Source organism: Cupressus sempervirens, chromosome 8, assembly GCF_028749045.1.
Source record: "Cupressus sempervirens isolate cs-2001-9-10 chromosome 8, ASM2874904v1, whole genome shotgun sequence".
Taxonomy (NCBI): domain Eukaryota; kingdom Viridiplantae; phylum Streptophyta; class Pinopsida; order Cupressales; family Cupressaceae; genus Cupressus; species Cupressus sempervirens.
The window spans coordinates 153,915,208-153,926,684 of record NC_143125.1 but is presented as its reverse complement, the minus strand read 5'-3'; the positions used below and the strand labels follow the sequence as shown (position 1 = coordinate 153,926,684).

At 42.3% G+C, this 11,477-nt stretch overlaps 1 protein-coding gene across 4 annotated transcripts in view; it reads right to left on the bottom strand.

Moving 5' to 3' along the window:
- LOC149542018 (uncharacterized) overlaps positions 1-11,477 on the bottom strand; it is a 177,984-nt gene that overhangs the window by 47,256 nt on the left and 119,251 nt on the right. The gene's annotated exons all lie outside the window — the stretch shown is intronic.

Here is an 11,477-nt window from a genome sequence, read left to right as displayed (position 1 = left end):
AGGAAAGCACCATGACTGAAGCCTGACATAGAGTTCACTAGCTATAGTAATTAGTATTTACTAATTAGTCACACCTTCCTCTTCAATCACTAAGTTTATCATATAACTCTTTGAAAATATCATCTGGAGCAGTGCATACAGTTATATCCATCATATCATAGCTCACTTATATTGGATTTTTTGCTAAGTTAGGACTTTCCACACAAGCTCAATATGAACGGATTGAAAGTGGTTCCAGTTATTCTATTTGCATTTTACTTCTGGTACGGGAAATCTTTTACTTACCTAATTTAGCCAAATAAAGTGTACATATACATTAGACATTGCAATGACCAAGACTGGATAAAATCTTGGCTGTTTTTAATGTTTTCCTTGCCTGTCAATAGAGATGATAATGGCAATATTTGAGTTTGAAGTGAGTAACTTTGCTGTATTTACCATTATTTACTCACATGTAGGAGCTATTTGCATTCTGTATGATGCAATTATGAAAAATTGCCAAGATAGAATCAGATTTAGGAGCAGCTTACTGCATTCATGAAAAACTGGTTAGTAATAAGAGGCAGATAGTATGCACAGATGGAGTTGACACTACAAATTATGACACAGGTGCTTTGAAAATTCAAAAACAAAATGAGCAAGACTACATCAATACACAACTCTTCACTATATATCACAATCTTTTTATGAGATTGGAATGGTGTGTATCAATCAATAAAAGGCCCATGCAAGTAGCAATGCTGTGTTCAATATCAGCCAAAGCCGGTACATTATAACTGTTAAAGTTGTAGCTTCAGTCGGATTGATTCGATCTGATATACATTATTGTTATTGGTAATTATCATTTTCTATATATACTTATCCATGTTAATAATATATATTATTGTATATAATACATATATATATTATTTTATTAATCTAAGTTGTTGGTTCGGGTTTGGTTCCAAGTTTGAAGTTTGAGAACCAGTTCGCAAGTTCGACAAAATTTTGGAAAGGGGTTTGGGTTCATTTGGGTTCATTAGCACAAAAACATGTTAAATATATATATATACACATTTTTATGAAGCATGATTTAAAATTAGAATGTAGCATAGTACCATAAATACATTGAAACAACAAAAACTTCTAAAAACCATAAATAGTTAAACTTGTAATCATAGTGACCATACCATCATATAGTAAATTGTAACATAGTTCAATCAGCTTCAAAATCAAAGATTCAAAACATTTAAAATATCAAGTATCATTTGTTCACGTCTATTGTTTAACTATTGGAATGAATATCTATCAATATTCTTAGTTCTAAGTTCTTCAATCTTCATCTTCTTCTTCATATTCATCTTCTTCTTCTTCATCTTCTTCTTCTCCGGTATTATTTGTGCTAAGGCCAATGGGATCAGCGGCAGAATCAACAATGTTATTGACATCAAAGTCATCAAAATCATCAACTGTAAGCCGAGCAATGGAAGCATCCAAGTCTGCAATCTCTACACCTACATCCCACTTTTTTGTCTCCCCTTCTTTGTATTCTTGACTCTTGTGCAAAAGAAGGCACAAGTTGTTATGCACAAATACCAAGTTGGGATCAGCGGCAGAATCAACAATGTTATTGACATCAAAGTCATCAAAATCATCAATTGTAAGCCGAGCAATGGAAGCATCCAAGTCTGCAATCTCTACACCTACATCCCACTTTTTTGTCTCCCCTTCTTTGTATTCTTGACTCTTGTGCAAAAGAAGGCACAAGTTGTTATGCACAAATACCAAGTTCTCTGCATTTTTTATTGCAACTTATTGCGCTTCACCGAGTGGATGAAAAAATAGGTGCTCCAATTTCTTTCTGATGCAAAAGAACTAACAATCTATAAAGACAATATAGGGTAAGCAATTAAAAAAGAATTAATTCAATCTTATAAAAAATTTAAAATCACTTTCTAGTCATGATTCTTCTGAAGATAAAGTGAGCTAATTTTTTTAAAATAAAACTTACTTGCGATATAACTTTGATTGCAAGGGGCTGCAATGTTTGGAATTTTTGGCCAAGGAGGTACCACCAACCATGAGCATCCTTCTTGAACTGATGACGAAGAGCATCATTACTTAGACCTCTAGCATTGACAAACTCTATCAACTCATCCATGATTACATCTCTCATATCATCATCAGGAAATATTCTTCTAATTGTTGCCTCGTACGCATCAGACACTTCCGTATCTCTTTATGGTGGCAACCTTCCTAGTAGATCACAATATTGTGAGCTAAAGTATTTGGGGGTCAAGGCATAGGCAAGCAAATGTAATGGAGTGGTCATTTTGTTCCATCTTTCATTAATAATTTTTTGCGCTTATTTGATAAAAGTCTCTTGCGGATCTTGCTCCTCCTCATTTATAACTTGCTTGATCTTCTCAATCATTGAATCTATGCTATCATAGATCTCTCCAAGGCAAGGCCTATCCATGTCAATGTACCTAAGCATGCTCATAATGGGCTCAGTGATCTTAAGGAGATGTTCCACACGTTCCCACCATGACTCAACCAATAGCATATCCTTTATTTTGTTTGCCCTTTCAGTGTTCTTTTGCTTCCATACACCCCAATTGTGGCTAATTACCATACCTTGAAGTGCATCTTTCACTTGCACAAGCCATCTTAAGATGATTATATGTGATGCAAAATGGGTCTCAGCAACTTGTGACATAAATTAGAGCAAAAACCAACTATTAGATACATATTTTAGAAAACTATACACATTGCACAAGTAAAATATGAAAAATCAGAAATTGTCAAATATTAAAAATTAAATTACTAACTTGAGTTCAAGTTCATTTACCTTCAATAGCTCCAATTTTGAGTAGTTCTTGAAAAGAGATTCAGTCATGTGGTGGTTTGTGACAAACATTTGTATGTCCTCAACCTCTTCATACATTGTTTTGATCCACTCAATTTGGTTCTCAATCTTTTGTAGCATAAGATTTGAGTGAATGAACTGCACAAAGTGTCCAAAAGATATGTTGATATCATGATTCAACCAATAAACCTACTACTCCACAATTCTGTGTTATTCGTTATGACTTGGACAACGTTTATTGCACCCACATGTTCAATGGCCCCAATTAGTATATCAGCAATAAATGGCCCATCATTTACTTTGCCCTCACAATCCACCACTTTCTGAAATATTGCCCCTTTAAGGGACACCGCAAGGACATTGATCAAGGGATGGTTCCTGGAATCCTTTGAACCATCTGAAACAATTGTCACCCCTATCTCAACCCATGAGTCCCTTATGGGCTTCAATTGATTTTCAATCCATTGGACCTCGTCATCGAACAAGGTGGTGTGCACTTTCTCATACCTGGGGCCACAATACCCTTTTGGAGCTTCATTGGCACCCCTCAACATGTCCTTCCAAAATGGAGAGCGGGCAACACTAAAGAATAACCCATTTGCAATCAGGCATCTTCCCACTTTAATGTCAGCAATTTCCTATCCTTTATTTTCAAAAGTTTCTAGTGGCCCCTTTCTTTTGTGTACAACAGGGATAGATTCAATGTCAGTCTCCATTGCGGTACTGAAGAAGGGGTGATCATGTACTTTAACATCTGGTGGGTTGCATTCCGTTTTCTCTTTTACTTTTATTGGCATTGCTACTGAGTTTTGTTTCCTTGCGTTCTTCTCTCTCTTCTACTGCCTCATGTTCTTCAATATATTTTAACACAGTTTGATTTGGTATAGGGGCACCCTTTTTGCCAGGGCATTTCTTAACTCCTCTTTCAGTGTAACCACATAAATGACCTACCACACGATAATAAGAACTATTTCTTTCTACACCACATCCTCGACATCTCCAACGGAATGCACCACCTCCTAGAACAGGTTTTTTAATGTCTACATAGTTCCATAGAGGAGAATCAAAGTTGGGTTCCATTCTTTGTTCGGTACTACCTATTGATGAAGAGGCAAATGACATTCCTTTCCCTATGGCAAGAAATTAGATACATGTTCATAAGTTATATGCAAGAAAATGACAAATTTTGGAATAATAGAAAAGATTCAAAAGACATTAGAACATATGAAGATTGAAAGAGAAATGGAAAAATTAAAAAACTAGATAAGATAAGATAATGATATTAATGTCCAACAAAAGATCAAAAAGAGGCTTATGGGACTAAAAGATTACAACAGTGAAGCTGACACCAGCAGGAGCACACAAAGGTGTCCGAAAATAAACGAATACAACCAAAATAATAACAACAAAGAACAGAGACCAAGAAAGAGAAAGCGCTAGGAGTCCTTCTTGGGCAAAAAGAAGTCAGTCACTGAATGATACACATGCTGATGTGTAGAGGCACTGTACTGTCTCTGGCCACTTACAGAGGAGTGTTGTTGGTGCAAATATCCGAAACAGGATCTAACACATCTAGGAAGCCCATTAGACCGAATAGAGCTAAAAGGCCTTTTCACACCACGTAAAGGGGATAATGGTGTAAAAAAGGCAGTAATGAGCTCAGTAGACAAGTGTCGGTGTGGGAGAAGTGCTTAGATCATGCTATCATGTCATGTGGTGGCCTCACGAAGATAAAGTGCAATACATCTCTGATCATAATAGCTGAAAAGTCATAGAGAGAGAAGTACTCTCATAACAAACAGAAGAATCTCCCTCTAATCTCATAGTAAATAGGGCATCGAAAAAGGAAATGAGCCTCATTCTCCACCTCCCCTAAAGTATAGGGCATACAGATCTGCTCCCCACAATCGATATGATGATCAATCTGAGCCCAAAGACGGTGAGAACCAACTCTGAAAGAACCTAAAGAGATCCGCAGGGCATGAGACCACTGTCATGAAAGGTAGATAGGACGAACAATGATCCCATCAGAAATTTCAAAAAATTACTCCGCATAAAAGGGCATCTGTAGGCGTAACACCCCAGGAGGGTTAACCTAGGTAGTAGCAATGTAACGTCTATAGATATCACGACGAACATGCTCATTCCACTACTGTCGAGAAGGGAGAAGATGAGCAGGGGCATCCAATGAGAACTGAAAAGGGGGAAGATGATCAATATCAATCCCAATCGAACTCAGCAAAAGAGAAACTTGTGCATACCAACATCTTGCGCAAGAACCAGACTCAACATCTGTAGTAGAAACAGAAGAGCAATAAGCTAAATAGGAGTAGCGGTCCTGGTCCCTAGCAGTATCCACAAACCTACGAAGACGATGAAGGAACCAAACGAAATCAAAAATGGTCGTGAGTCTAAAAGGATGAGCACCAAACTCAACAAAAATGGCTATGAGGAGTGAGCCTGTGACATCTGATGATGCACCTCAAGAACAAAGTCTGAACCTGCTCTATCAAGGCCCAATCTGAGCTAAGAAAAGAAGGGCCCCAAACCACAGATCCATAAAAAACAATCGACCGCACAAGAGCGTCTAAGAGAGATAGCTTAGACGAGGTATCGTGGAAGTGATGTCTGAAACACTATTTCTCAAGCAGAGCAAGAGAACCCATACCCTTATTAACTCTAGGCTGAATATATTGTCTCATACTGAACTGCGGACTGGAAAACACAACCCCCAGATAAGTGTAGGAGGAAGTGATCTCAATCTCCTGACCCTAAAAAATGAAGTGAAGATGAGAAGTCTTTAAACAATTGAAAACCATGACCCGAGTCTTACTCAAGTTAACCACAAGTTATCACTGATCACAAAATAAAGCCAAGCCATCAAGAAGTCTCTGTAACCTATCTGGAGAGGAAGCAAGGAGAACCACATCATCCACAAAGAGAAGGATAGAGATCAGAACTTGATGAAGATAACAACCATCCCCCGGGAGCGAAGACTTCAAGAGGAAGTCCTCAAGCTCATCAATATATAATCCAAATAAAGTAGAAGAGAGAGGACAACCCTGCTTAACCCCAATGGTGCTATGGATCGGATTCGGGAAGCCCTCACGAGTTCAGAATCTGCCAACCACAATCTCATAATAGCAATACGTAGCATCTCAGAAATACCAATCTCCCTAAGTCTCTCAAATAGAGCCACCTAGGAACAAAATTTGTCAAAATCAACAAAGCAACAATAGACCTTCTCCGATTTGTATCTGGCCTCCTCAATGTCAGCCGACTGGATGGTTCCGACGGTGTTTCTGTAGCCGACGGATTGACTGTCGGCGGTGTTTTCTATTTTGTAGCCGACGGGTAAATAGTTTGTAGCGGATGTAATGTTGTGGCCGACACTCCTTCGGGAAGGTTTGGCGGTAGTATTTATATCCCGTCTGGGATCATTGTAAATCATGAATCATCTACTATTGCGAATCTTATCAAGCATAATGTATGTTCTGGCATATGCAAATACAATTCTACCATTTTGTTCCATTGTCTGTATGCGCTGATTTCTTTACCTGTACGGTAAACATTTGGCGCCGTTGCCTTATGAATCTGGAAGGTGGGAGGAATGAAGGTTAATGCCAAATCAGCTTAACAAAGATCCGAATAAGGTCAAGGAAAAATATGGAACCCGTACTACGCAAGAGAATTTAATTCTGGCACAGCAAGCCGAACGCCGACAGAGATTTCAGAAGATCGCAGACGGAAATCGGAGTGTGGAAGAATTGTTGGAGGAGACTCGGCAGCGGGTTGAATTGGTGGAAGAAGCACAAGAGGAGTTCTTGAATTTGTGTTCGCCGAGGGAGGAAAACTCAGACGGAAGAGCATCAACTCGCACGGCTCGCAGTGCCGAGGGAGCACGAGCGTGGAGTGACCTCTTCGTCCAGGATAGACTTCCGCAGGAAACAACTTCAGAGGATCTTTTTTCTTCACCAAGGTTCGTAGCTGTCGACAACTCCGGTGCGGGAGTGCAGACTGCCGGTGTGGGAGTTCAGACTGTCGATGTGGGAGTGCAGACTGCCGGTGTGGGAGTTCAGACTGTCGATGTGGGAGTGCCGACCGCCGGTGTGAGAGTGCCGACCGCCGGTGTAGGAGTGCAGACCTCCGGTGTGGGAGTGCAGACCTCCAACGTTATGGCGGGACCCAAAGAAAAGCTTCCGAAGTTTGAGGGCGATGGTACAGCCGACCCCATCCGACATTGTAAGACATGTGAGACGATCTGGCGGGCAAATGGAATCACAAATGCCAACGAATGGGTTAGGCAATTTCCAGCAACCCTACGGGGTGTGGCGATTGATTGGTTTTCGAATACGGATCCACAAAAGCTGGATACCTCGAATAACATTAAAAAGGAGTTCCTAGCGGAATTTAAACTCTTGCAGGATGATAATGAAATCGTAGCAGAGATTTTCAATACCAAACAGGGGAAGCACAAAACTGTCCGCGTATACGCCAGGAGATTAAAAGACTTCATAAACAAAATGGAAAGCAAGCCGGGGGACGAATTGCAGAAAAGATAGTTTGTGGACGGCCTACGCTCGAAGTTGCGGAGGAAAATGAAAATTGTGCCACCGTCGTCATATGTGGACGCGTATAACAAAGCACTGGATCTTGAAAGCAAGCAGAAGACAAAGAAGAAGAAAACTAGCTCCTCTGATTCTGATGACGACAAGTCTGCCGGAGATGATAGCAGCGACGACGAAGGTAGCAGCAAGAAGGTTCGTGCCCTACAGAAGGATATGGTTCACATGATGGAGGAGTTTAAAAATATGCAGGAGCCAAAAGGCAATGAACTGTGGTGCACGGAATGTAAGACCGACGGTCATACTAAAGGATCGTGCCCGAAGAACCAATTCTATGACATTTGTCAGATCATGGACCATTCAACGAAAGACTGCCCCTTTAACATGAAGACAAGAGGATCTCCGCAAGTGCTTCTCACACAGGAGGCTTCCCCGTCGAGTAGTAGCGGAAACACGAATGCCACAGGCGCTACATCCGGAGGATACAGGAATAATCGGCATGGACAGAATACTAACAACAACAATAACAATACCAATACGAGCAGAAGCCGGATCCAATATGATGCAAACGAACGGTCGATTATTCAGTGCCGCACATGTAACTTGTGGGGGCATTTTGCGCGGGAGTGTCCAACAGCGAATACAGCTCAACTATTGTGCCGATGGTGCAGACTTGGCGATCACGACGACTCAAAGTGTCCAAAATCCGTCGTGAACTTGATCACTGTCGGATCAGAGGAGGAAGAAGTTCTGGCAATTACGTGGCAACAAGCAAAAGAGTACCCGGACCCTGCCGAAGAAAAGAGGAAATTTGCGAAAGCACGGGCGAAGGTTGGAAAAGTATCCCAAGTAGCAACACCTCTGAAGACCGCCAGCACTTCAGCGAGGAATTCCGCAGAACAAAACATAGTACGCCAAATTTTGCAAACGAAGGTGCGAGTAAAGGTAAGTGATTTGCTTCTCACCATGCCTCAACTTCGATCTGCTCTTTCAAATATGGCAGGAGAATCAGGTCTCGGAAAGGAAAAGTCACCGGGAGAACCGTATCGACGGAAGGAAAAGGAAATTGCTATTGGAGGAGAAGATCAAATGTTGCTGGCACTGACATCCGGACGACACCCTACAGCAGTCGAGATGGGGATACTTGGACATATTCTCACAGATACCATAGTTGACAGAGGGTCCGGCATAAATGTATTGCCAAAAGAAACCTGGAGGAAACTAGGACAGCCGACATTGTGGTCTCCGCGATTTCAGCTGCTGACCACCGATCAACATGGCATTAAACCACCGGGTATTCTCATGGCACAGCCGGTAACCATTGGCACCCAGCCGTTCCTGATGGATTTCGTGGTGATTCCGTTGAAGAGGAAAAGCTATGACGCCATCCTGGGCCGCGGGTGGCTTATCGAAGCAAGAGCACGACACGACTGGAAGAAGAACACTTTATCACTGGAAAGTAAAGGCCGCCGATTCGTCATTGATCTGCATACCCAAATGGTAGGGGAAGAGGCCCTGTCGTTAGATTCTGAGGGAGAGGAGGATGAAGGCAGACAACGGATGGAACCGGATCAGGAGGGCGTCCTCCAATTGGACGGGGGAACAACGGATGACTTGGATTCCGTTAACGGTCTCTACCACTGGCAAATGGAGGACTATGAATTATTTCACAACTGCAATGTTCTGTCAATTGAGAACGAATATCCGAAGGAGTTTAGTGAAGTAAAGGAGGGGGAGGCACCATTGGATGTTACACCTGCCCATGCATTCAGTGAAGAAGAGACAATCAAGTATAATGAAGCTACACTGCAAACGATGAATTTGGGGGACGACGCAGAGCCAAAAAACATACTAGTCGGAGATAATTGGGACCCAGTACTCAAAGCCGCAGCATTCAAGATATTTATGGACTACAAGGATGTGTTTGCATGGACATACAAGGACCTCAAAGGAGTACCGCCGGAATTGTGTGTGCACCGCATCCTGCTGGTGGAGGGGGTTGTACTTGTACGAAAGCGACCCTATAGGATGAACAAGAACTATGCAGAACGGGTTACGGAGGAAATCAACCGGATGCTGGAAGCTAGCATTATCTTCAAGGTACAGACCAGCGAATGGGTGTCACCGATAGTCATCTCATTGAAGAAGGATACTACTCAGATCCGGATATGCGTCGATTTCAGATGCCTGAATGCAGTGACAATCAAGGATCCATTTCCAATTCCATTCACAGATAGCATTCTGGAGGAGGTCGCGGGACATGAAATCTTCTCCTTTATGGACAGGTTCTCCGGATACAATCAGATTTCTATAGCGGAGGCGAATAAGTTGAAGACAATGTTTGTTGTCAAAGATGGGGTCTACGCGTATAACCGGATGCCCTTCGGGTTGTGTAACGCGCCGGCCACATTCCAGCAGATTATACTGCATATCTTCGACAGGATGTCTGTGGGGAATTTCAAAGCCTTCTTGGATGATTGGTCAATATTTAGCACGAAGGACGAACAACTGGCAGCACTTGGTGAATGTATGGAGAGATGTCGCAGAGCCCGGCTAGCATTGAATCCCAAGAAGTGCAGATTCACGGTTCCGCACGGCAGACTACTCGGACACATTGTCTGTAAGGAAGGATTAAAGACGAATCCCGACAAGGTGAGAGTCATTCTTGAAATGCAGCCATCTACTAATGTGACGGAGGTAAAAAATTTTCTCGGGCATATAGGTTATTATCGAAGATTTATTAAAAAATTTGCCAAGGTGTCCCAACCGTTAGATAAGTTAACCTGCAAGGAAGAATCATTTATATGGGATAAAGAGCAGGATCAGGCATTTGAAAGGCTAAAGGTACGATTGGCTACGGCACCCATCCTGGCATATCCGGACTGGAATAAAGAATTTCATGTTCATGTGGATGCCTCCAACTATGCGATCAGCGCGACCCTAGCACGGACAGGTAATCACGAACTGGATCATCCAATATACTTTGCCAGCCGGTTGCTATCAAAGGCCAAGCAGAACTACAGCACGACTGAAAGAGAAGCGTTGGGAATGGTTTATGCCGTGCAAAAATTCCGTCATTATTTGCTTGCTACATCGTTTGTGTTCTATGTTGATCACCAGGCGCTATTGTACATGATTAATAAACTCGTCATCCAAGGGAGGATCAGCAAATGGCTACTCCTGTTGCAAGAATTCACTTTCAAAATCATTGTCCAGCCAGGAAAGAAACATGCAAGTGCTGACCACCTGTTGCGGATCAAAATAGGGGAACCAGCGGAAGGTGTGAATGACAACTTCCCTGACGCACAGCTGTTTCAGATTGGGGTACTGCCGGAATGGTACAAGAGTATTGGCGAGTACCTGTCAACAAGACAGTTTCCCACGGGGATGTCACCGAATGATAGGCGCAAGTTGATAATCAGGAGTCGTACATTTCAATTGATCAACGGATTGCTCTACAAAATGGGGCCGGATCATATTCTTTGGCGGTGTGTGTTGGAAGAGGAGATACTGCAGGTGTTAAAAGAAGCACGTGAGAGTCTCGCGGGAGGACACATGGGGCCCGACACCAATGCACGAAAGATATTACTCGCAGGTCTCTGGTGGCCGACGGTGTACAATGATCCGCAGGAATGGGTCGTCCGATGTGACACTTGCCAATGGGCTGGGAAGCCGCTGAAGAGAGATTTCATGCCACTTCAACCCTCACATGCGCAGGAACTTTTTGAGAGATGGGGATTAGATTTCATTGGACCACTGAGGGTGAGCAAGATTCGACGGTGCCGATACATCATTGTTGCAACGGAGTACCTAACCAAGTGGGTGGAAGCACGTGCGTTACCAAATAACTCGGCCGTCAGCACCGCGAAATTTATTTATGAACAAATCATCACCACGTATGGAATCCCATTACAATTAACAAGTGATAGGGGAGGTCATTTTGTTAATCATGTTATTCAACTGCTCACCACTCAGTTTAAGATTTATCATTCACTGTCGAGTCCGTACTATCCAAGAGCAAACGAACAGGTGGAAGCCACCAATAAAATCCTAGTATCCATCAT